Consider the following 27,881-nt stretch of genomic DNA (forward strand, 5'->3'; position numbering starts at 1 on the left):
GTAATAATCCTAGAAGTGATTTCTGTAGGAACCTGAGGAATCAAGGGCAGACTGTAGCCTACTGACAATCTTAGACCAGTCCGTTTGATTAACAGTAGAGGCTTTCTTTAGCATGGGACTTGTTCAGTGAAAAGTCTCTATTCCCTGTTGAGCATGAACCAAATAGGCCTCATATTTGACCAGCCCACCCTGCACATGGAAAATTCAACTATTAAATATGTTCACATTGAAATCTGAAGCCTGCCAACCAGAAGAGTCAAGGAAGAGAGGAAGTCACTAGGTGATCTGCACAAATAATACATTTAACAATACTGTCACATGTAAAATAGGGAAAAACATATTTTTTTTCTGTGAAGGGTTACAGGTCTATTGCCCTCTCTGCTGCTTCCATCTGATCATTATTACTGGCAGCAGATGCTTTATCGACAAAGCTACCCAGTCTCCTCTGTGACTGAACCCTGTTGGGCTTTCCTTTCAGTAACTATAGATTCTCTCATGGCTTAACTACAAGACTTCATATTTGTCCCAGTTGGCCTTGGCTTATATAAGGATTCCGCTACAATACTGAGTGAATTCAAAGAGGCTAGTTTGCTTTCTGCAGCTTAGGAGATAAGCCACACAATTGTTCAGAGTTCATGGTGTTAACTTTCATGTAAAAATGTGTGATGAGTACTTTAGCTCAATTAACTAATTGAGTCTGTGCTTTAGTGTTGCAGGGTCAGAGGCCACCACTTTTTCATATGCCTGCTTAGTTCTTCTCACCACAATGGAACATACATTTGCTACAGTGCATGTATATGTTCCCCAATATGACTTGAAGAACAGCAACAACAATCTTAATAAATCCAAGCAGGGAGACATTCAGGTATTTCCTACATGGAGTGGTGATTGTTTGGTTAAGGTTTGCAATTTCAGAAGGGTGGAATGCTTTTGACTTCTGTGTGTGTGTGGGGGGGGGGGAAGGGTGCAACACTGCACTCCCAAGCAGCCCTTTCCTCCAAGAGAACTCTGCAGTCTGGAGAGGAGCTTTCATTCTGTGGGTTCTCCAGGTCCAATGTGGAGGCTGGCATCCCTGACCAGTGGCCTTCAGCTGAGACCTGGAGATCCCACTGCTGGGGCTTCTCAAAGCCTGAAGAATAATTCAGGGGGTTCTCATTGGTAAAAAAGTTGAGAAAAGCTGACATAGAGGCAGTAATTGAAAAAAACTCTAAGTACTTTGCCAACCAATGTTTTCATGTTTGATTGTAACATACAACTGTTTTAGATTTCCTCTGATATTGAACAGAACTGAAGAACGTATTGACTGAAAGGTTTTCAGTTCTTCAAGCAAATTTTACTATGAATTAAATATTTTCATTGAAGGGAGAAGTTTGTGACAAATTGAAGAATTATTTGCTGTTCATTGTTATGAGTAATTACTGCCACCCAGCATTTCTCTTTGTTTCCCAACTGGATACTCACATCCCTGCACCTCTATGGGATTCAAAACCAGGGCTTTTCTCCAGGGGGACAGATCGGAATAATGGGCCACATTCCAGCACATTCAAGATAGGATCTTCAAAGGAACAGCATGTATAGAACTATGAAGAGGGGTAGGGCAAAGGGGGGGGGCAGCAGGTTTGTCGATCCTTGCAGAGGAAGTGTGTCAATGGTTCACACAGCTAAGGCAGTGTAGTGTAGGACAGAGTGGAGAAGGGAAATCAGGGTGTAAACCGCATTGAGCTTTTATTCCAATCCAAGGTCGATTCAGTCCATGCTGTCTACACAGAATGCGATTTCCGTTTTGATTTTGGGTGATTTAAATTTTCCTTCTGTAACAAGAAGGATTGATCTGGAGTGACCCTACCTTTATTGTGCGATATCTTAGAGTGTTTTTAATGCTCAATATTTTAAAAATCGAATTGAGAAAGCAGGCTGTTTTGAATCTGGGCTTTGTTCCATGGTAGAGAACCCCTGATTGGCCAAAGCTGATCATGTAACAAGCTTGCCTTAAAAGAGAAGTCCCTAATTTCTCTCAATTTCTGTCGGTCTTGGATTTTTTTCTTCCTCCTATTCCTTCTTCGATCCTCTCTCCCCCCCCTCCAAGAAAAGAAAGAGGCTCCCTGCTTGGTTCCTCCCCCCCCCACTTCAAGAAAAGAAAGAAAGAGGCTTGGCTCCCCCTCCCCTTCTGAACTATCCTAACCATATGCAGAACACTTTTCTGTTTCAATGGGGAAGGGGGGGGGGAAGAAGAAGACCCGAGTTCAAATCAATCTGAATTCAACAGGATTGACAATGGAATAAACAAAGTAAGTGCAGACTCTGCCCTGGCCTCCTGTTTTAGTGGAAAACTTCCCACTCCCCCTTTATGTTGCCTGCTTGACCACTGAATATTGTTGGGGGGTTTAAAAAGTGTCACTGCACATGCGGTGTGCCATCGCTTTTCACATATAACTGAAGGTGATAGCATATTGCCAGCATGATGATGTGGCAGGGCTATAGGCTTTGGGCAAAACTTCATGGTGTATGTTCTAGTATTTTGGCAAGGGAAAGAGACCGCTCCATCTGTTTAGTTCTGATACAGGGAACAACAGGAGTTAGAAGCAAACAAACATTATTGTTAGTAATATAGAACAAGATGCCAGAGTTCTCTCAGACCATGTTAGTACCACCTATGCACTCTCCCCCCCACCTTCATTTGAGGATTTCCTTCATTTGAGCTAACCATATTGCCTTTTCTCTGACAAAAAGCCATGTAATGATCAAGGACAGCTTCCTCAGAGGTGGGGGGCTTGCTCTGTTTCAGAAATTTCTTTCTCAGGATGTCAAAAGTGATTTGCAAATGTTTGCTCATTATTGTTCTGCAATATTGACAAATACTAAATGGGTGAGGCAGAATACCAGAGAAATAGATCCCTTGTCTGCATTCTACTGGGATTTCAGAAACCATTTTAAGGAGCAACAGGCAATAAAAAAACTGCCACCATAAGCAGCGGCTCAGAAAGTTGGAATTACATCAGGTTAAAGGTTTTTTATATTATGTCATTCCATGATTTTAAGGGCCCTCTCAGAAGCTGTTACATTTGCGAATTTGAAAGGAAACAGTACTGTTCAAATACTTACAAAATATTCATGAAAAGAAATCATAAACCAGAGTTCCCTTCCCTCTGAATTTGTGCTGGCTTTGTGAGTGATTTCAGTCAATGCTCACCTAAGTGGGACCCATGTGTAAGAGTTTTAAGAGTGTGAATGACAGTCAGTATTGATCCTTGCACTGTTAATCACATTAAGAGATTAATATTCAAATTGTTAATCACCTATGTAGCCAGATTAGGCTGATTTTATGATGAAAATACAACAAAACAACTGCATTCTCTGGATTTGCACGTACCATTTTGAATGTGTCGCTTTCCAGAATTGTGATAATCATTTTTCTCCAACTAACCATATAAAATCACAGGATACAAAGCTTACACAATTTTCCTTGGGAGTAAATTCCACTGAGCTCAGTGGGGCTTGCTTTTAAAGCAACATACATATGATAGGACGCTGGGATGGCACTGACCATAGTTTTCATGAACTTCTATGAGATTTATGGTGAAAATTATCAAAACCAAAGTTTTATGAAGGGATTCATTTGCAATTCCATAAGGACCATCCCAATTCACTACACTTCTTAAAAGACAACTGCAAATTGGATTATATAGAAACAATGAGAGATGGAAAAGAACCTACCAGAATACCTAGTCCATCTTCTGCCCTTCTTGCTTCCTGGCCAATAAATCAGGTGTTCTAGAGGTAAGGCTATTTAGTCAGGACAGATATGCAAGGGAATTCTTTCCTGGAGCTAGCAAAATTGGATCCAACCCTCTTGTTACAAACTGCGAGTCTTCTTTCATAGTCTCAATCTGTTTAAAATTTGAAAATAAAATATGTTTCAGTATCATGTATGCATTATTTCTGAACTACTGCTACGTAAACCAAAGGAGACTATCATTCATCCTCAGAAACCATTAAAATTATCCCTTGTAAAAACTAGCTCAAGGAAAATCAGTAGTTAAGTCTTTAGTTGAGCTTATTGTCATAAGGTCAGCTCTGAAATGTAAATAGATAATTTGGAAGGAGCAAAGATCACAGGCTCTTATGAAAGAAATAATGTCTTGTCTAAATCTGAGAAGTACGGTGCCCCTGAATATGGTTGAAAGAATGGGGAGGAGTACAAATTATAGGCTGGACCAAGAAATGGGATCATCAAGTCATGTGACACAGTTCTGCAATCACCCTGGAGGTCCATGGACTTATCAAGACATAGGATTTGTTTATATGATATGTAGGTTAGATCTTGGTGTTTGGAGGAATCAGGAGCAGGGGAAATAATTATTTCAGGGCCTAATAATGGATCTTGATAGTCCACCCAAAGAAAATAATACTGATGATCTTTTTTTTAAATTAATTGGATTTATAGGCTGCTCCTTTCTTACAAAGTCTCAGGTGGCTAACAACAGTCAGAAAGACAAGACATGTATGCATTAAAACAATACAACCATAAATATGTAAAAACTGATTTTGTAAAATATGCTCCAACTTATCCCACTAAACCAAATTCTTAAATATATATGCAAAGCCCATTGTACCTAGGAATATAATGGGCACTAGGATGCACACCTGCACTGTAGCCTTCCTGGGGGATGGCTACATGACAAAAGCTCCTGCCAATCCTTGGATTCTTGAGGCCCTGCCTCCAAACCTCAAGGAACATTCCTGATCCAGGGGCCACCAATCTCCAGCTGTGGCCTGGAAATCTCCTTGAAATTGGACTATAGAGATCAGCTTCCCAGGGGAAAAGGGCTGTTTTGGAGGGGAGGGGGCACTCTACAACAATAACTCATCTTCATGTTCCTGGAGATGAAAGGGCTTGCTTGGGAGGGGGGAACTCTGTGGCAGACACGTTACAGGATGGGAGAGGTTGGGACCTGGGGATTTGCTGGAATTGTAGTCATTTGCAACCTTATAATACCTTTGAATTGCAGAACGTTTATGTTAACTAGACTAAATGTATTTCCTTCTGCAGTGGTTGAAGGCAGATATAGGAGAATTCCGTGCAATGAAAGAATTTGCAGGTATTGCGTACAGAACCAGACTCAATCTGCCATATCATTCTGCGATGTGAGTTGTATAACAACCAACGTTCTGACCTGATCTCCCCACTTTTACTTTTTCCTAAGGTCACAGATGGTAGGGCTCTTGAATTGCTGCTTATTGATAATTGTTCGGAGACCACTGAATGGGCAGCTAAGTTTTTATCTATAGTAATGACCCACAGGGCAAAGAAGTAAAGGTCACTGGTTTTATCTTTTTGTATTTGCTGCTCTTTTGCCTGCTGTAATTTTTCTTACAGCTTTATAGATCTGTATATACAGAACTGTTTTGTATACTGTTTTATTATGGATGCCATTAAAGGTTTTTGTATTGTATTGTATTGTATTGTATTGTATTGTAATAAATTGCAGGTCATTTACAGGCAATAGAGATCAGTTCCCCTGAAGAAATGCCCTGGCTTTGGATCCCATGGAGGTACAGGGATGCCAGTCTCCAGGTGGGAAACATAAATGCTGGGTGGCAGTAATTGCTAACAACAATCAATATCAAATAATTAATAAACTTGTCACAGGTTCTCCCTTCAATGAAAAATATTGAATTGATAGCAAAATTGTCTTAAAGAACTGAACACCTTTCAGTCAGTATGTTCTTCAGTTGAATATCAGAGGATATTTTTAAAAATTGTATGTTACAATCAAGTATACATCATCTCCCCCGTTCTCTATCGCCTTGGCAGGTGGGAGTAGATTGGCTGCTGCCATGTTATGATTTTTAATGTCTTTTAATGGGGTTTTAATTGGGATTTTTAAGACAATTGTTACCCGCCATGAGCCTACCCAGGAAGTGGTGGAAATAAATCTAATCATCATCATCATCATCATCATCATCATCATCATCATCATCATCATCATCATCATCATCATCATCATCATCATCATCAAACATGAAATATTGGTTGACAAGGAACTGACAAAGGGTTTCTCAATTACTGCCTCTATGAAGACTTTTCTCAATTTTTTACCAATGAGAAACCCCTGAAATATTCTTCCGGCTTTGAGAAACCCCAGCAGTGGAATCTCCAGGTCTCAGCTGAAGGCTAGTATCCCCGCCACTGGTCAGGAATGCCAGATTCCAGGTTGGTCCTGGAGAACCCACAGAATGAAAGCTCCTCTTCAGACTGCAGAAATCAGTTCCCCTGGAGGAAAGGTATGCTTGGGATGGGGATGGAGAGCTGTGTTGAACTCTCCTCCCCCCCCCAACACACAGAGAGAGAACAAACATGGACACAGAAGTCAAAAAGATTTAACCTACTGATGCCTCAATTAATTTTATTGGTATCTATTTATATTCATAGCTGCTGCATTTCCCATCCTTGGCTTTTATTTGAGTCAATAGGTTTTCCCAGGGGTTTTTTTGTTGTGTAATTAGGTGCCTCAGCTTATATTCGGGTCGGCTTATCCTCAAGTATATACAGTAAGTGAAAGGAAGCCAGTGTGTTATTTATTTATTTATTATTTATTTATCATACTTCTATACCGCCCTCCCCGGAGGCTCAGGGCAGTTTACATTATAACAGAAAACAATACATAAAACCGTCTGTAGAACATGTATAACTGATAACTAATAATTGTAACCAAATAACAACACAGTATAACAGTAAACAATATAGTAATACAAACAGGTCCAGGGCTTATTGATGGGATTCTGAGGGGGGGGAGCAGGGGCCCTTGGTCGCTGATTGATTACGTCTGGTCTCGGCCAAATTGATTACGTCTGGTCTCTGGTCTCCCTTATATTGGACTAGGACTGGGAAGACCTGGATCCAAGTTCCCACTCAACCATGAAATTCTTTAGATTCCTTTGGGTAAGTTTCTGCCTCCTAGTCTGGGGACGATGGGGTGGTGGGCGGTTTCCAATATTTTTGAATTTGCAGGCACATTTGTTATTCTGATATGGCATATTGGATGCAATAACAAAATGGCTGCCGCAAAATGTCACTGCTGGACTTCAGTCATACAGCGCAGATACTTCTGCTGTTGGCAGCTGCTTGCCAAAGGAATATTTAAAAACATATGCAAAGGCAATCTAATCTCCAGTAATAAGCCAGAAACCTTGCAGGGCATATGCCCTACCTGGTTCTGCCCACTAACTAAAAATACTTGGCAGGCACTAGAAAAGGTGCCAGTGGGCACCATGGCTCCAACCACGTTGGGGACCCCCCTGTCCTAGTTTAATGTATCTCATAGGGTTGTTGTGAAGATAAGCATAGCAGTAAAGGATTATATAGAAATTCAGGACAAAAATGTGCAAGAGACAGAAAATGCAAGCTGTTTACTTTCAAAAATGTCATCACTCCTAGAGGTATTCTGCATGGAGCCAAATAAAACAGTTTTAAAAACAACCAGTTTAGACCGCTTTATTATAATACAATCGTTGTTCTGCATTGAATATAGTCTGTTGAAAAACTACGTTGCAATGCTCTCTGCATGAAACAATTCATAGCCCTGCGCCCTGAAGTTTTGCCAACTCCACTTTGTTCTCTAATGCAGTCACTAATCTGTATAACTAAAGAGCTTCTCTGCATGGCTAATAGACCAGACAGCCTGGAGAGAAATGAATTGGTGAAAAGCATCTTTCAGAAACAACGCTTAAAAGACACTTAAAGCACCAAAGAGGCAGTTCACCATGCAGAGCAAAATCAGTTTTGTGAAGTAAATTCACTCTTCTGTGTAGAGATCAGAAAAACAACGATGTATTTAGTGAGCTTTCATCAGCTTATTCATCATGCAGAAGAGGCCCTACACTCTCCCTTTCCCTTCAAAGATTGTCCTTTTCTCCTCTTTATCTTACCCATTTGCCTAGGCCCTGAGTAACAATAATATGTAATAGTAGAAAAGAGCAAGAGTCCAGTAGCACAAAGACCAACAAAATTTGTGACAGGGTATGACCTTTCATGAGGCACTGCTCACTTCTTCAGATACCTGAAGTGAGAAGAATTCACAAAAGCTCATATACTGCCATTAATTTTGTTAGTCTTTAGGGTGCTACAGGGCTTTTGCTCTTTTCTGCTGCTACAGAGAGTCCAACAGAGCTACCCATGTTGATCTATTCACATGTGATGTGTTGCTCTTACAAAAAAGAAAAAGATCAACAATAAGAAGATGAACATTTCATTACGAATATATAATCAGCTTGCTTTTTCAAGGCAAGTGAAACATGAAGGGCATTAAGAAAGCAAAGGCTAGAGGTTTTCCCTGCAATGTTCTGTACTGCAATCAAATAATACTGAATAATTATATGCTATTAAGTTAAAAAATGGCAGGCAGAGGGTGAGAATTGAGAACATTAGTACAAAATAACACTCAAATGTCAACACTGTTGTAAATTCCCAGGATGCTTAAGATCAAAAGAGTACCTCCATATGTCGGAACATCTTTCTGTGTCATTATGCTTCAGTAGTCTAAGCAAAGTAATCAAAGTATTTATGCAACGGATTCAGCTATTTGTCCTTGTCCTGATATGTTTCCTTATAATGATCTGTTAATTTCCAAATGTTACTCTTCATTTGTAATGATTTACAAAATTGTGGGTTCAAAAACTACAATTTATGGAGGCTACAGTATACCACTTTCATTGTATGTGATTAGTCACCAGCAAGCTTTATACATGGGAAAATAGATCCCACTGCAGCTTGGGACCCTCTCTGTATCTTACATTTATAGCATGGCTAGGAGTCACAGCTTCTTTCATTACTAAGGGAACATGAGAAGTCCTGGCAAAGGTGAAAAAAGTTCATTCTGCAAATTTCTGCAATGAGTGTCAAACTCATTGGCTGTCTCAGTTTGCAATAAAAAATGAAAGATACAAATATCTGATACAATTGTTCATTCTTTTCCTTTTTTTAAAATCACTAAACCGGCTAAACTGAAGTTCAGAGTTCTCTCTCCATTCAAGGAACTGAGACACAATCTATGCAATAGACACGTGAACATGTTTAAGTGCTACCTATATCTCAAACAGGACCCTAATAGTGCAATCCTATGCAGAATTTATTCAGCCTAAACTCAATTTCAACAGGTTTCAATGTGATTATATATGATTGCACTGCAAATTGCAGAGCTCTGAACAAACTAGTTGTCTACATGCTAATGCCCACAACATATAATCTAAAACCAGAACATGGATTTACTCCAAAAGATATCCTATAAATGAGTTATCAGACATTTTTAGCCATATGCATGAGCCTCTTGTGGCGCAGAGTGGTAAGGCAGCCGTCTGAAAGCTTTGCCCATTGAGGCTGGGAGTTCGATCCCAGCAGCCGGCTCAAGGTTGACTCAGCCTTCCATCCTTCCGAGGTCGGTAAAATGAGTACCCAGCTTGCTGGGGGGTAAATGGTAATGACTGGGGAAGGCACTGGCAAACCACCCCGTATTGAGTCTGCCATGAAAACGCTGGAGGGCGTCACCCCAAGGGTCAGACATGACTCGGTGCTTGCACAGGGGATACCTTTACCTTTACCTTTTAGGTAAGTAACACCCCTATAGGTTTGTCAGACTTGAAAACTGGCAGGAGACTGGGGTGGGGACATAGAGGAGTAGCTGGTTGCAGTTGGGTAACATCACTTCCTGGAGGGGGGAAATAAAAGTGACAACATGCCTCTCTAGAAAACTGTAAAACGTTCAGATTCCTAGAGAAAACTGATGACACTTTTGGGATTTGCCTCATAACAAGGGGCAAAAAGCAAAACCTCAGGCTTAATCTTGAATAGGGTTGCCCGTTGGGGATGAGAGGGTATGGTTGACAGATCCAGGTCAAAATATATCTGGAGATATGTGGAATGGAACCTGACACAGAGTCCACCCTCCAAAGCAGCCATTTTCTTCAAGGGAACTGATCTCTGCAGTCTACAAATGAGCTGCAATTCCAAGGGATCCTCAGCTCCCACCTGGAAACTGGCATCCCTAATCTTGAAACATGCCATCTAACAATAAACACCAAGTGAACATTATAACTGTATTTACAGATTACAGGAAGAACACATCCCTACATTTCTTTTATTCAACATTAACCAATTATTAAGAAAGCACTCTAATCTTTCAAAGTAAACAGTATAATTCTAAAGCTTTCGAGTACAATGGTTTCCCCCCTTCTGTAAATAGCTTATAAATTCAGTACATTATGCTGGTCTTAAAGGAATGGTTGTTGATGAAGATGCTTCTGACAAAGTTAGGATTTAGTCAATGTTATTACTGCAATGTTGCCAAAGTGACAAAAACAAAGTAAAGCATCTTAAGAACTGGCTGTGTTTCTTTTCCCTTCATATAGAAAGAAACAGCTAGTGCTGTGGTCTATTGAGTGGGTTAAGCATTCTGGCAAACCAAATGAGGTTTATCAAGACAGGCTCTAGGCAGCATGGAACTGCTGTAATTTTACAACTCATTGATTACTAGAATGGGAACTGCAAATGGCTTTCCACTTTGAAATGGAATCAAATATAGTCTTTATAGACAACAGTGTTTCAAGCTTCCTCACAGAGAAAATAAAAGAAGGCAACTGTGTAAGGCATTGTTGCCCTTGTGTGAGTCATGCCTGAATGACCTTTATACAGGCTAATAATAAACAGCACATGACAGAGGTTGTAATTCTGTGGATAGTTCTGGACTAGTTTACATCAGGGAGAGAGTAGCTCAATGTCCTAAGGCACCAGGGATATGTGTATTTTTCAATGAGAGCAACACGGCGTGACAGACTGCACTTTTAAAAAAGCTAAACAACTGTGAAGGGTTAATTCTTCACTGTGCTAGAGAGCCTTGAGTGACTGGCGGTACCAAGAAACCCGATTGGTTAGCATCAGTTGAGCAGAGAAAGATTTCTCAGCTGGATTCTGAGAAGAATCCATTCTGGGAACAGCTAATCCTTACCAATCCACCTGTGAATAATTACATTCAGTGGGGGCCAATATATGGGACACAAATCCTATGGGCTTCTCAGATCCATCCTCCATCCAATGAGCCAGAACAGCCCCCATTCCATAAGCGGAAGCATCACAAGTCAAAACCAAGACTTTATCCAGTTACTTGCAAATCTGAAGTAGGCAGGAGTTACTTAGATTTCTGAGGGGCTCAATAATGCCACATGGTGTAAAGAGGCCAGAGAAGTGTCGACAAGGCAAAAACTTACAAAAAGCAATCCTAAGTACACTTTCAGCTCAGAAATATTCTTTGGTTTGGGAATTTTCTAAATTGCTGGGATTTTATCCAACATGGGTACAAGTCCTTGGACATTTACTTTATATCCTAGATCAGGGGTAGTCAAACTGCGGCCTTCCAGATGTCCATGGACTACAATTCCCACCAATTCTCCTGGCAATTGTAGTCCATGGACATCTGGAGGGCCGCAGTTTGACTACCCCTGTCCTAGATAGATGACCAGTGGTTTCAGAAAAGAACATTTGAGAGAGTATACTGGAAAATGATGAATATGATCCAGGGCCCTATGAGGAAAGGTTGAAAGACCTGGGAATGTTCAGCCTATAGAAGAGGAGGCTGAAAGAGGACATGATTGCTTTCTTTAAGTATTTGAAAAATTGTCACTTGGAAGAGGGCAGGTAATGGTTCCTGTTGGCAGCAGAGGATAAGACCCACAGTGATGGGTTTAAACTACACATAGAATGGTACTGGCTAGATAACAAAAAAAATTTAAGTCAGAGTTGGTCAATAGTGGAACAGGCTTTCTAAGGAGGTGGTAAGCTCCCCCCTCACTGGCAGTCTTCAAGCAATGATTGGACATATACTTATCATGGCTGCTTTAAGCTGATCCAGCACTGAGAAGGGTGTTGGACTAGATGGCCTATATGACCCCTTCCAACTCTATGATTCTGTGAATCTATTACTCAGGCATGACATCATTTTGTAAACAGACGACCTTCCACTAATGCTGCAAAATATCTTACATTTCATGGATAGCTTGTTGTTCCATCTGTGTGAACATGTTGACAATAAATTTGTACTCATCACATATGCACAAGGAGCCATCCATTCTGAAACTTTTACAGGGCCATTAAGAGTTGCTTTTAATAATCTTTCAATTCCATTACAGCTTTTTGTCTCATTGCAAAAGGCACAGATCTGGTCTTAAAATCACAAAATGTACTGTTTGGTTTCACATAAATTCTTGCCACAGTACTCATAGCACTCAACTTTTCCTTGAAACTTCCTGGTGCATAAATAATACATCGTCCTCAAATCTTCCATCCTGATTGAAAACTGAAACTACACTTCAAAGTTTTAACTCAATCTAACTATTTTCTCCCAAGTAACTTGGGTTTACTCTCTAAAACCATCACCAATGGTAATACTTTTACGTTATCTTTGTAGGACACCGGAGCCAAAACTTCACCTAGTAATTTAAGTGTTTTTCCCAAAGCCTCAAATGAGGCTTGACTCATGTGTTACACTGCACCATGTATTCGGAAGGACATCTATAATAATGCAAATAGAGTCCACCTTAAGAATTTTTGTTTGCCCAGTGTACCTTAGGGACCGCCTCCCCGCCTATGCCCCCAAAAGAGCTCTGCGCTCTACCGCCACCAATCAGCTAAGGATCCCTGGCCCTAAAGAAGTCCGTCTGGTCTCGACCAGGACCAGAGCATTCTCTGTTCTGGCCCCCACCTGGTGGAATGAGCTCCCAGAGGAGATCAGGGCCCTGACAGAGCTTAAACAGTTCCGCAGGGCCTGCAAAAAGGAGCTCTTCCACCAGGCATTTGGCCGAGACCAGACGTAATCAACAGCGATTGGTTACAATTATTAGTTATCAGTTATACATGTTTTACAGACTGTTTTATGTATTGTTCTTTGTTATGATGTAAACCGCCCTGAGCCTCCGGGGAGGGCGGTATATAAGTATGACAAATAAATAAATAAATAAATAAATAAATAAATAAATAAATAAATAAATAAATAAATAAATAAATAAATAAATAAATAAATAGTAAATTGTGTATGCTACCTCCTCATTTACACTTACAGGACTTTGTCTTCCAGTGCTTGCTTGCATCCTCACTGTGCAGTGATGATTCACATTACTTTGTGTGGCAGAACTCTGTGTCATAGCCCTATATACTCTTCTGATGTGGTCAATGTGACCAGAATTGTAACATTTTGCTTTTTTAAGTCTACTGGTTGAGAGGCCATGGAATCTAGCACAATGGTGTCAACTCTCCCTAAGTTTCTTTTCCTCTTCAGATTTCATAGTCAGGACCAATGTTAATGCCAAATCAAAGGTTCAGGCAGATTCAGACAACAGTCATCTCTGCACACATACGTGTGTGTGTGAGAGAACATGGCACTAAAACTGCAGTTCTTAAGAGGGCTTCCTCAATTCATGTTCATCAAATACTCCTAGCTTTATGGATTATGAATTACATTTTGAAATAGTTCATTATCTCACTAGGAGCAACATTAAAATGGTTCTGCAACACATTTACTAGTTCTCCAAAAGTTTTAGCACTTGATTTTCCAGATAGTAACAGATTTCTCGTTAGACGATAAGTGAAAGGTTCCATGCAGCTGAGCAGAATTCCTCTCTTTTTATCCTCATCTGCAACATAATTTGGAATGGAAAAAAATGAGTGAACATTTGACAGTATTCCTCCCAGGCTTTTGTTGCTGATCGTGAAAGGTCTTCTAGAATTTTTAAAAACACCAGCTAAGGTTAGTAGTCATTTAGTGAAGAAACCATTTGGAATGGAGGGGGACATTTCTAAGAGTAAGAGCAGCAGCTGGGAAAGCCCTTGTGCAGCTCTCTGCCAACTGAATTTTCCCACTGGGGTGTTCCTAAAATAAAGCTTCATCTGCTAGCCTCAGAAAATGAGCCAGAATATGCATGCAGAAGTAGCCTGGTAGATACCTTGGTCCCAAGCCATTTAGAGCTTTAAAGGTTATCACCTGCACTTTGCGCTGGGCCTTAAAGCAACCTGGCAGAAAATATAATTGGCACATAATAGGCTGTGGCCAGCTCTAGTTAGCATTCTGGCTTCTGCATTCTAAAACAGCTGAAGCTTCAGAACTGTCTTCAGAGAGCAGCTCTATGCAGAGTCTTCAGACAACAGTTGCATGTACAGGTGTTACTATAGTCCAACTTCTAAGTATGTGATAGGGGTAGGTTGCCAACTCATGGAAACAAAAAGCTAGCAAGGACTTGAATCTACCCAGAAATGCAGCTTGGAAGTATCCACTCACCCAAGGCAAAAACATTGGGAAGAGGTGAAAACATGTTTCATTGGGCGGGTCTGAGGATAAAGGCTCAAAGCCGGCATAAAACATTCTCATCCATCCATCCATTTATTGCCCACTGCTCTCAGGCCAGGTTGCTTGCGGAGGTTCACAACAAGACAATAAAACCATAAACAAATCAGTAACACCCCCCCCCCCCGTTACCCCGTTCGGCTCCACCAATTCTCCTGGCTCTAAGCCTCAAGGTAGAGGTAGATGTTTGAAAAACAAAATGTTTAAAGATTAAAACAGTTGGAGGAGGGGCCATGTAGATCTTCCTTTCCCTTGCTTTGACCAAACACCTGTTGAAGAGTTCTGTCTTGCAGGCCCTGCAGAACTGTAATAACTCCAGCAGGGCTTTCAGCTCTTCTGGGAGCTCATTGCACCAGGAAGGTGCCAGGACCAAGAAAGCCAGGCCAGGCGTACCTCATGTGGGCCAGTGAACACCAACCTGTTAGAATTCACAGAGCAGAGAGCTCTGTGAGAGGCATAGAGAGTTAAACGGTCCCTCAGATATACTGGACCCAGACCACGAATGGCAATGAAGGTCAAAATCAAAACCTTGAACCTGATTTAAGATGCACAGGTGTTCTAGATGCTTATATGTCAATCCAAGTAATACAAATATATATGAACTAGCAAGAAAGCCCATTGCAACCAGGAATGCAATGGGCACTAGAACTCAGGGGATACCGGGAGATGCAGATCTCTCTCTCTCTCTGTATCTCTTTCTCCCTGCGTGTCTTTCGGAGTGCCTCGCAGCAGGAGGGAAGCAGGGCTGGTGTGCAATTTGGGGCAGCTCTCTGTCTGTCTGTCTCTCCCTCCATCGCAGCAAGGGTGGCTCTCTCTGTGTCTCTCTCTCCATGGCAGCAGGAGCCATAGCAGGTAATTAGGGCTTGTTCTTAGGGGAGAAGCAGGGCTGGTCAGCAGCTTGGGGCAGCTCTCTCTGTGTCTCTCTCTGCCTCCCTCGCAGCAGGAGTGATAGGAGGGAATGAGAGCTCGTGTTCAGTCTGGCAGGGCTCTGTGTGTCTCTTTCTGTCACTGGCGCGTCTGAGAAGAACGTGGCTAGTGTCTAGGGAGGGAGGGAGGGAGCTGTAGAGGCAGGGCCAATCAGGGTACAGCCAGTGTTGCTGGCTACACCTTGATTGGCCCTGTTTCAACTCAGACAGCCAGACACGTTCCACCCTCCCACCCCCTCAGGCTGTTTCACAAATATATAGAGGAACCATGGATAAGAATATAGATTAGCACAGTGACATCTACCACAGTGCAGGTTCCTCTTCTGCCACAAGCATAAAGCTGTAACTAAAAGGGCAGATAATTCAAAAAAGTGAAAGAACTATATTTTTAGAGTTGCAACACACATGTCTGCAGCAGTATTTATCATTAAATATTTAGAACACACTCTGGATTCTATTTATCCATTTTAGGATCAGAAACACTGAGGCTGAGAATCTCTAGCTCAAATCATGATCAATGAATTCAAAGCAGAAATCAAAGTTCCAAATACAGCATATCTCTCATAAAAGTAAACTATGCTTCTCAACAGCTGTTGGATCCATAACATAGCATTATGTGATCGGAAGAGAAATCACAACATAGTATTTAAAACACATTCAAAACAACTCATCATGCAAGATAGGGAACCATAAACTTGCCTTATGCTGTTTGTCAGTTAGGTCTGGGACCAATCTGTGGTTGAGATCTTGAAATCCATTTCCAGTAAAACAATTGCTGGGCTAGATGGGACAATTGTGTGAATTAGGCTGCTCTGTTCAAGGATGCAACCTTATGCACACTTACCTATTAAATCCAATTTGATATTCATCCGATATTCACATGATCAGAATAAACATCATTAAAACTCCTAGGTAGCAGAACTCAGCTGCAATCTGCCTTTCCACTTCTTAAAAGAACAAACTATTCTTAACTGCCAGATTATATCACAGGCACATTGTCAAACTAGGATACTTCTTATATACTGATTATGCACAGGCTGGAATGCCGGTGATGGTGGTGACAGGGCTTCGGTGAAAGAAGGCCTACTAGTACCTGATGGACTGCACTTATCGAAGTTGGGGAAGAATGTGTTTGGCAGGAACCTGGGGAGATTCATCAGGAGAGCTTTAAACTGAAGCCACGAGGGGAAGGAGACGTTCAACATAGGGAGTATAAGGAAGGAGACCGATCGAGGCCGCCCAACCAGGAAGGCCAGTTCATAGGGAACCAAAAGTAAAAGGATTCAGATGCCTTTATACTAATGCCCGAAGCATGGGCAATAAAAAGGAAGAGCTGGAACTTCTCATGCTGATGGAAAGGTATGATCTAGTAGGCATCACAGAAACTTGGTGGAATGATTCTCATGACTGGAATGTAATAGTGGATGGATATGAACTGTACAGAAAAAACAGAATAGATCGAAGAGGTGAAGAAGTGGCACTGTATGTGAGGAAAGGGCTTACCTGTCAGGAAATTCTAGTGAAGGAGAGTATATCTACAGTGGAAAGCATCTGGGTGAAAATAAGCGAGGGGATTTTAGTAAAGTGTGGTGGTTGGTGTCTGCTATCGACTGCCTGACCAACGAGAGGATGTAAATGCTGCACTTTGTGAGCAGCTTGAGAAAATATCCAAGCGGCAGGACCTTGTCATCATGGGTGACTTCAATTTCCCACATGTGTGCTGTGAAACAAACTCTGCAAAGCGTCCTCAGTCATGCAACTTTCTGACCGGCCTGGCTGACCATTCCATTTATCAAATGATACATGAACCCACAAGAGGTTCAGCCATACTGGACTTAATACTGACCAACAGGCAAGAGTTGGTGGATGAGGTGAAGGAGGTGGGGACCCTAGGGGGAAGTGACCATGTCCTCATAGAATTCCTTTTGAGATGAGGAGGCAAAGAAGCTTGTAGCTAGACGCGGATGTTGGATTTTCATAGGGCAAACTTTAATAAACTCAGAGACATGATGAGTGTCATACCATGGACGAGAATGCTGGAAGGGAAGGGAGCATGTGAAGGGTGGGCGCTACTCAAACAGGAGCTATTGCATGCTCAATCAATGACTATCCCAGAAAGAAGAAAACACTGCAGGAGCTCTAAGAAGCCTATTTGGATGAACAGAGAACTTCAAGAGGAACTAAGAAAGAAAAGGCAAATGGAGGGAAATGGAGGGAAGGACAGAGCTCTAAAGAAGAGTACCTACAGGTTACTAGGCACTGTAGATAAATCATCAAAAAGGCTAAAGCTGAGAGTGAGCTAAGATTGGCCAGGGAAGCCCATTGTAACAAGAAAAGCTTTTTCAGTTATGTGAGGAGCAAACGTAAAGTAAAGGAGGAAATAAGCCCACTGTTGGGTGCGGATGGACAATCTCTAATGGAGGATGCAGAGAAAGCAGAAAGGCTCAGCGCCTATTTTACATCTGTTTTTCCCCACAGGTAAGGGTTTAGGCACATCTAGAGATGGCAGTAGCCAAGAGATAGTGTCTGGGTGGCAGGTTGACATGGACAGAGAGGTTGTCGAGGGGCATTTAGCTGCATTTAGTTTGGTTGAGTTCAAATCCCCTGGGCCAGATGAAATGCACCTGAGAGTGCTCAAAGAATTTTCCGGAGAACTTGCACAACCCTTGTCCATCATCTTCGGGACCAATAGGGAATTGATTAGAGAACCACACTCAAAGAGTTGTTGTCAATGGTGTTTCATCAGACTGGAGGGAGGTGAGTAGCGGGGGTACCTCAGGGCTCGGTGCTCGGTCCAGCACTTTTTAACATATTTATTAATGATCTAGATGAGGGGGTGGAGGGACTACTCATCAAGTTTGCAGATGACACCAAATTGGGAGGACTGGCAAATACTCCAGAAGATAAGACAGAGTTCAACGAAATCTGAGCACAATGAAAAAATGAGAACAAGATGCAATTTAATGATAAGTGTAAAGTTCTGCATCTGGGTCAGAAAAATGAAAAGCATACCTACTGGATGGGGGATACGCTTCTAGGTAACACTGTGTGTGAACGAGACCTAGGGGTACTTGTGGATTGTAAACTAAACATGAGCAGGCAGTGTGATGCAGCAATAAAAAAGGCAAATGCCATTTTGGGCTATATCAACAGGGGCATCACATCAAAATTACAAGATGTCATAGTTCCATTGTATATAACACTGGTCAGACTATCCCTGGAGTACTGTGTGCAGTTCTGGAGGCCTCACTTCAAGAAGGACGTAGATAAAATTGAAAGGGTACAGAGGAGAGCAACGAGGATGATCTGGGGCCAAGGGACCAAGCCCTATGAAGATAGGTTGAGGGCCTTGGGAATGTTCAGCCTGGAGAAAAGGAGGTTGAGAGGGGACATGATAGCCCTCTTTAAGTATTTGAAAGGTTGTCACTTGGAGGAGGGCAGGATGCTGTCTCTGTTAGCGGCAGAGGAGAGGACACGCAGTAATGGGTTTAAACTTCAAGTACAACGATATAGGCTAGATATCAGGAAAATATTTTTCACAGTCAGAGTAGTTCAGCAGTGGAATAGGCTGCTTAAGGAGGTGGCGAACTCCCCCTCACTGGCAGTCTTCAAGCAAAGGTTGGATACACACTTTTCTTGGAGGCTTTAGGATGCTTAGGGCTGATCCTGCGTTGAGCAGGGGGTTGGACTAGATGGCCTGTATGACCCCTTCCACCTCTATGATTCTATGATTCTATGAAAATCCCTGCTTATGCATTACATCACCACCATCTGAGGCCTGGCCCAACCCAGGCCCTCGGAAGACCCGCATTAAGAAAATGTGGATTCTTCTTTGGGCTGAGATCCACCACGGGTGCAGGTGAGGGGCTAGGCCAGGCTAGCCCTGTGCATAATCGGAGGAACCAGGCTTTCGGGCCCCTCTCCTCTTCCAACCTATGGTGTCCCTTAAAGGACACCTCTCTCACCAGCCTGCTCCACAGAGCTGACAGGAGCATCACCCCACTGTGTTGGGAGGGAGGCATGGTGCTCCCCACCATCATGCTGTGGGGGCCCCATGCTCCTGATCCCCCCAACTGCCGCTGCCACAGCAGCGGAGTGCTCCCAGAGCTTCTGGCCCCGCGTTGCATGTGAGGGGCCATTACGTTATTGCAGCCAGCTTGCGCCGGGGGAGTCCCTCCCCCATGCATACATGAGGAATGGCGGGGCTTTCTGCCCCATCACAACTGAACAGCGGCAGGCCGGCATATCTGCCGTCGTGCATAATGGGTCATAGTGATGCTTTGAGGTCTTATTCTCTCTTTCTTCTCCTCCTTTTTGATTGAGGAGATAGGGACAGGAAGGGGAATAGGAAACAAAAATGGAAGCTAAAAGCAAATGCTGTTAAAAAGCTCATCACCTGAGAATGAAAGTAAAAGTAGCAGCCTCTTAAAGGAACTATGCAGCAAATTCCTTTGCAATGAAATGCCTTGACCAGTAAAATACTAGGCTTTTTCTCCAAAATAAAAACAATGATGTATAAAATGACGAAAATTCTATTCTGTTGCACACAGGTACAAAAAACAGCCTCCAAACAGAGCACTCAAATTATTGTAAAACATCATTCTGACAGAGTTTTAGAGTGTTTTGAGCGACAAAGAATGAATTCACAACACTCGTTTCATCACTAAAACATTTATATCGTTATGCATTCATGGACAGCTGCAGCTTCATAGCTGAAACTATTTGGCAGAGTATAGCCATCTGGAATTTTACAGTGGTAAAAAGACTAAGCAAGTGTTCGATGCTTCCAAACATTTGACCACCAGAAATATGTACAAATAAGATTCCTTGGCTCTTCATAGCCCAAGCTATACTTGCTTAGATTCCATATTGTTATGGCAGTAGACACACACATACAGTTTCGACAGAACAATATAGTACTGTAAACAATAAGACATTAATATATTCAGAAATCATGGGTTGAACTCATTTACAGTGTGAAAGCATTCAAAACTGTGAGCAACAAGCCAGTTTTATTTACTGTGGTAATTTTAAAAATGCAACCACAAGCCTAAACTACTCATAATTTGATTTCAGGCAAAAAAATTGCTCAAGTGTTGTCATATAAACTTAAAAGATAAAGTTTATTTTTTGAACATCATACTAATTTACCAGTATGAATGCCTCCGCCCGCCCCCCATTCTTTCCAAATGCAGCTACTAATGGTATTTTGTTTAATGTGCAATAATCTCCTTTAATGTACATTAAACTGAGTAATATATGCAATATAACCCAATATTATGCACAATATCTGTTTTTTATATTAGTTCAAAATGATCTTTTGTTGCAATATATGAAATGTCTCACTTTAAAGGCACTCTTGCTTAATAATTCCTCAGGCCCACATGTCCTATATGATGCTGTGTACCATAAAAACAAGTTATTTCTAAGCCCAAGTTTACAACTGTTGGGCAGTGTGCTACAGGTATGTCATAATACAGGTTAAATTTAAATTGGTCTCACTATTGTCTTGTGAACTTTGGCCACTGACTCCAATATCACCTGTGCCACTTCAGAAGAATATAAACATGAAACAATAAAATAAAACATACCATAGGTCAGGATCCATATGCTTTAAAAAATTATTCTTGTTCCTGATTTTTTTTGGGGTGGGGTGGTTAGGGAAGTATGCTTTGTGTTTTAACTGCGGGGGTGATTTTTTTTTTTTTTTTTTTGCTTTGCCTGCATGATTTAACGCCTATTCATTGTTCCAGGCAGTTTGCTTCAAAAAAAAAAAGTCTCTGGGAGAAGGGGGCAAGTGCGAGGGTGGGCACTGGAGGCGGAGATAGCATTACTTCGGCTCCACACATTTCCTTGATGTGTGGCTTGCCGGCTGCTCGCCACAGGCTAGCACTGGGGAATCCAATGTATGCAATTACCCAAGTAGTGCTTTAAAATGGAGGATGTGGCTATCGGTTGGCGACATCATGTAACCAGCTCATCCAAATACTGTTCCATTTCACACTTGCCATTCCTGGGCAAGGTAGTTGAGTGTGCAGTTGCGGCACAAGTACTGATTTTTTTCTGAAGAAAACATTGGCCATTGATTGTTTCCTATCCAGCTTCAGGTCTGGCCATGGGGTAGAGACAGCTCTGGTCACCTTCACAGACAATCACTGGAGGAAGCTGGACATCAATGAGTTGGCATTGTTGATTGCATTAGGTATTCCAGCAGTGTTCAACACCGTAGACCAGTGGTCCCCAACCACCGGGCCATGGCTCAGTGCCAGGCTGCAAAGGCCCCGGCACCGGGCTGCGGCTCCCTCTCCCCCCAGAGAAATTTCCCAGGCCTCAAGGAAATCGGCCGCCAAAGCGGCCAATTAGCTTGCGGCACAGCAAGTTTCTTTTTGTGGGAGGGGGGGGAGGTAAGCAGGGCCGCCAGCGCAAACGCGCTATGCGCAGCCACAAACGTGCATGTGCAGCAGTTTCACGCATGCGTGTTTGCGGTAGCGCATGGCACAAATGCACATGCACGGACCTGCCGCACATGCACGGCATGCGTGGTCGCCGATTGCCCTCTCCATCACCACCGGTCCGCAGCCTTAGAAAGGTTGCGGACCACTGCCATAGACCATAGGCTACTCACCCAGTGCCTCGTCAACACCAGGATACAGGGCATGATCTTGAAGTGGCTGCAGAGTTGCACAGAGAGGGTGGCAAGAGGAGAGAGTGCCTCCCAGTGATATGCCCTAACTTGTGGAATCCTACAGGGAGCAACTCTCTCCCCAATGTTGTTTAATGTCTACATGTGCCCCTTTGAACAGCTAATCTGGATTTTTGGGCTGGGATGTCATTAATATGCCAATGACACCCAGCTATATCTGCTGATGGACAGCCAACAATCCATACCCTCCAATACATCCACCAGTTGCCTAGAAGCAATGGTGGATTGGCTCAGGCAGAGTCATCTAAAATTATATCCAGTTATGATGGAGGTCCTCTGGCTAGTCAGTGAACCCCAGATACAGCACTACAACTCTCAGCATTTGGCAGGGGCTAGTTAACAGCTTTGACAACCATCAGGAATCTGGGGGTGATCTTGTACTCCTCCTTATCACACATAAAACCCACCAGGCTTTTTATCACCTTCGCCAGGCATGGCACTTACTGCCTTATCTGTCAGCATCTGACCTAGCCACTGTGATCCATGCAACAGTCACCTCCAGACTAGACTACTGCAACTTATTCTGTACAGGGCTACCCTTGTACTTGATATGGAAACTTCAACTGGTATTTAATGCAGCAGCCAATGTTCATGCAGGAACCAGGTGGAGAGAGCACATTCAGCCAGTGCTCACCAAATTGAACTAGCTCTAGATTAAAAATCAAATGATGTTCAAGATGCTAGTGTTTACCTTTCATGTCATGAACGATCTGGAACCTCCGTACCTCCAGGATCGCCTCCTCCCTTATGCTCCTCAGAGAAGTTTAACATCAAGCACACAAATCCTGCTCAAGTTCCTCAGCTCTAGTAACATTAAATTGGCCTCAAGTAAAGCCAAGACTTTCTTTTCCCTAGTGCTGGCCTAGTGGAATAATCTCCCCATTGAGAGCAAGGGCCTACGGGACCTAAAACTGTCCTGCAGGGCCTGTAAAGCAAAGCTATTCCACCAAGCCTATGGTTGAGGCCTACAGATTCACCATCGACAGTTGGCCTCCCTACAAACCAACCAAAACAGGAACACAAAGAAATAGCATCTAGACCCCACCAACTGACAACTATTCCCATACCATACTAGCATAAGAAATGGAAATGAATTTGACAAGCTGTTAAGTTTTTAATATTAACTGTTTTAATGTTTAGTGTTTGTTTTAAAATTTCAATGGCCAAACATTTAAAAACTGTTATAATGGATGGCAAAGCCTTACTGGAACCACTGTTTGGCGGGATGTAGGGCGCCGGAGAGGATGTGGCACGGGTGACCAGCTGCAGCAGTACTGTGAGTGTGGCATGCAGCAGTGCACTCAGCAGGGGCAGGGCAGAGGCGCTATTTTGAGTGATGCCTCATGTTGGTCCTGGCGTCTTCACCTGCAGCCTCAGAAGCAGACCCCTCCCAGTTATTATATTTTTATGAATATTATTCATCACATCGGGTTTTGTAACATGATTTGAGCCTGTTTTAGGGGGAGCCGGAGTGCAATTGAACTCCCCTGGGAGTGGGGCCTTCTTAAGGAGATGATTGTTTGAGCAGGGAGCTCACCCGGTGGGGTAGGCATGCTTGCTCATGGTGACCAGACAGCTCTAGGGAGGACAGCCAAGGAGGGTTGCGCCCTTTGGCCCCTCCCATAGGAGTCTGTCTCCCTGATTAATAAATGTCCAAGAGCATGGGGATCCATGTTTTCCCAGTGGGGATTGGCAACGGACCCTGAGGGGCCTTGGATTTGGGTGTCAGCCTGCTGTCTGCATAGGCTAGGCTCTTAATCATGGTATGCCAACCTTCTGTTTCGGAGGTTTGTTGAAATAAAGTTATGTCCATATTTTAAACCATAACAAGTGTGTCCCATCTTATTTGCTACAAATCGCCTCCTACCAGCCAATAAATATTGTAAGCTGCTCTGAGCCTTCGAGAAAGGGTGGCATTTAAATTGGTTAAATTTGGAATTGTACAAGCAAGACAAAAGGTATTTTCATTTGCCTTCTGAAAACTTCCCATGTTTCTTCTTCAGTGGTCTGTTAGTCTAAGTCTTCTCCTATCTGCAATTACAATACTAAAGTCTAGCAGCTGCTAAAGCTGACGGGAAGAGAATGAAAGAATCAGAATCACAGCAAGCATTATAGCCACATCTTTTCACTACTACAGACAGTTTAAAACTATAGGTATGAATTGCAGTAGGATATCTGCTAATTCTGTCTTTTGTTTTCTATATGAACCAATATTAGTCTCACTGCAAGAGGACCAAGTTTCATCCATTTTATGAAAGGAGCCATCTTATGAAAAGGCTCTATTTTCTCAGAAATGAAATGCAGGACAACAGTAAAGTGAAGGCTGAAAAGCTGTTACAGAGTAGAAAGATAACAAGAATCCTGTAACAGAATGGAAGGATGGCTCCCACAGCAAGCAAAGACTTAAGTTCTCAGAACACAAGAATGGCTTGCAAAAAAGGAAAAGAATAACATTTCCCCAACACAAACAGACAATATCCTCACATACTTTCATATGGCCAGCATAGTCTTGAAATGTATTAACTAGAGCTACAAAACAGGTTATAGTACCTTTCATTGGACCATTATCTGTTTTGTCCTGTGTTGTGGCAGTGAAAACTTCAACAGATTGGCTGAACTGCTGAACACAAATATTGTTACTTATTCCCATTCCGGTACTCAGAGAAAAAACTATTGGCATGTTTGCAATCCAGAATCTTTGAAGAAATTTGTTATTTTCACTTGGTTTTAGGTGGGAAAGTAGCTTTGTCTACCTAAGAGACCCGGAATGTGGGACAAGGAACCTTTGGAAATAAAATAGCTAGGTCCAAGGGAGGTGCAGGAGGAAATGTCTTTCTGTTGGAAATTATGTTGGTGCTTCAACAATATAATTTGATAACCCAAATGAGGCCATGGAGAAACAGTATGTGGAGCGAAGGTCTGTATTGTCCATATTAATTTGAAACAGAACTTGGCTTGAACTATAGGGTTAGATTTAGTAGATTATCAATGTTTCCCGATTATCTCATACTTACTTCCATAGGGTTGCCAACTCTGGAATGTAAAATTTCTGGAGGTTTTGGGGAAGCAGCCTGAGGAAGATAGGGTTTAGGTAATGGAGGGGCCTCAATGAGGTGTACTGCCACAGAGTTCACTTTCCAAAGCACCTATTTTCCTCAGAGAAACTGATATCTGTAGTCTGGAGAACACTATAATCTGCCCCCCCCCCCAAGCTGACAACCCAGATACTTCTGATGGAGAGAAGGACACTTACTCTTTAAGAAACTGAAGCTTTTCCCTGCCCCCCCCCAAAAAAAAGGAGTAAGTTATGGGACAGAAAAAAGCTGGCTCCAAGATGATGGTATCTAAAATTATTATTATTACTATTATTATTTATACAAATGTAAAACCACCCTGATATAATAAGAGATGCATAGATCTAGTGATGCATGCACCTACGCAGCTAAGCTAAATTATATTTATCGATTGGAAAGGATTTGCATTTGCTAGATATCAAGCAACACAGATACTGTCCACACTGAAATCTGCTGAAGCAGACTGAATAATCTAACAAAATATTTTTAAACCATACTTTTAAAATAAAGTAAAATATCTATAAACAGACCTTTTCCTGAAATTAAGCAAAACCACAACTGCTATCTTAGGCATCTTTCAAAACCTTTTTGCTTTAATTTAGTGTGTTGAATGAGAGTTCAGTTAGCAAATTTTAATTCCCTAAGAATGAATGTATCGCCCTAGTTCCATGTCACAAATGATGGCAAGAAACCTCAATTCTATTATAGATGATGAGTATTTGAAGTAAAGAAATTACTAATCAAGGCACTCCAGATTTACAGTAATTAACCACTGACCTCAACGGTAATGTTATTAAGTTTATGCCTTTGGAATTCACCCCTGGTTTCATTGCCTAGATATAATAGAATTTTCTCTATATGAATAATTCACTTGAGTTTGCATGATTTTGGCAGTCTGCCTCTAGTGACAACACTAAAAATGTTTAGCTTTGGGTTTCTGGACACACAAATCTCTGATGAAGTTTGGTAGAGCAGGGTTGCAAAAATGGTTGGCATTGGATATAATAATTTTGTTGTTTTTACCTCTAATTGTAATCATTATGTTCATTGTTACTTCCATTCAGAGCTGCTTTCTTTAAAACAAAACAAACAAAAAAAAAACTACTTTCCATGGGTTTTAATGGGAACCTCATTTCTACATTTAAATTTTAAAAAATCCCATCATGTTCAGATTCAATTCTCAGGTTCTGTACCACTCACTTTGGAGATCTTTCCTGACAAAGCCCAGACATATAAGAGAAAACATTTAATTTTTAATAGGTTATTAATTGCAAAATATATTTCCTAATGCATTCCCTTAGTTTCCCATTCCTTTGCCATGGATTATCTGGGAATACAATAGTCACCAAAAAGTAGGCATCCTAGGCCGCCACTGGGGGCAGAAGCTTCCATGTTCTGGGGTGCCTCCCCAGCAGTGACCACCTGGCTAAGAGAGGCTTAAAAGGAGGCCTAGGCCTTCATCACTGGCAACACAGTGACATCACTTCTGGCACACACTGGAAGTGATGTCATCATGTCTCCAGCAACACAGGACCATGCTGGTATTTGGACAAAACTCCGTGGTAAAAACTCCGTGGTAAAAAAATGACTTCTACCCTAGCCTTTTTGCCAAAATACCAGAGTGCCCCATGTCACTGGCGACACAATGATGCAACTTGTAGTGTGTACCAAAAATGACTTCACCTTATTGCTTAGGCTTCTCTTTGTTATCTATAAGTCACTTCCACTTTCCACTCCCCATGGTTACCAGGCTGTACCTGGCAACCGTATCAAAAGTCAGGCAGATGGGAGATGAATCCCTGTTCATAGAGAGACTTTTGGCAACATGATAAGGACTCCAGAGCAAGCCAAGCTAGCAACTGGGAGCAACAAGGTAGGTGGTTATATAGCAGTTGCTTGCATTTAATTAAAAAAAAGAACACCATACAAAATCAAAGGCAGAGCTGGCATCTGAGATCCCTAAAACAGGAAAGACACTACTAGAGTCATCTGAAGCTGTTGGTTATAGCCACTGCTCTAGAGGACATATGAAAGGACATAGATGTTAGTTAATATTCATAAAGGATTATTATATTTTTCTTGCTAGCTCACCAAGACCCCTTTCAGACAACCTTTGTAATCTATTTTAGTAGCTCGTTGCTAATAAGATTTTTTGTGTATCAGTGCAGACACAACTGTTTTAGCAACCAGCTGCTAACAGATTTTATGTACCTGTTCATAGGAAGCTGCTTGCATTCCCACTGGCAAAGCGAGGCTGAGGTGTTTTTAAAGGTCTGCTTTCTGCTGTTTTCATCTGTTCGTTGTGCTTCTGAATCACTGTGATGTGCAATTTACAGCGTTTCCTACAAAGATACTTTTCCCTTCACTCTTTCACATGATCCTCCTTGCCCTTTCCCCCTGAATATTCTGAGTGCTATAGCGCTAAAACAATATAGCACTTTAGTTTTGCAGTAGCACCACTGAGATGCCTCGACTCCATTGAGAGACTCCACTGGTGTAGTGCTATAGTGCTAAGGTTTAAATGTATTTTTCAAAAGGGTGAGGAAGACTGTGCAGCAAAAAATGGCAAGGGTGGAAATGAGACAGTTTGAAATGGCCATAGAGATTCAGAGATGGCTCATTAACATGACGATGTTTACTGTATTCATGTATTGCTTTACTTGAACCAGGCGAACGATGGATATAATCTGGTTTAGACATGTAATGTCAAAGGGGCCTAAGTGTTTGGTGAAAAATAAACATTAGAATACTGGGTGGACCATCACTTCTGTGCACAGTACAATAAGGACAGACA

At 42.0% G+C, this 27,881-nt stretch overlaps 1 protein-coding gene across 13 annotated transcripts in view; it reads right to left on the minus strand.

The window, feature by feature from the left end:
• The window catches only part of LRRC4C (leucine rich repeat containing 4C), a 1,070,267-nt gene that overhangs the window by 115,758 nt on the left and 926,628 nt on the right, over positions 1-27,881 (minus strand). For 9 of the 13 annotated variants that reach the window (XM_077322206.1, XM_077322203.1, XM_077322212.1 and 6 more), the window contains one exon: positions 3,715-3,887. The exons of the other annotated variants lie outside the window; for them this stretch is intronic. The gene's annotated coding sequence lies outside the window, so the exon portion shown is untranslated. The remainder of the gene's footprint in view (positions 1-3,714; positions 3,888-27,881) is intronic. 13 annotated transcript variants of the gene reach the window in all.

The sequence above is a fragment of the Paroedura picta genome, chromosome 2, assembly GCF_049243985.1.
Source record: "Paroedura picta isolate Pp20150507F chromosome 2, Ppicta_v3.0, whole genome shotgun sequence".
NCBI lineage: Eukaryota > Metazoa > Chordata > Lepidosauria > Squamata > Gekkonidae > Paroedura > Paroedura picta.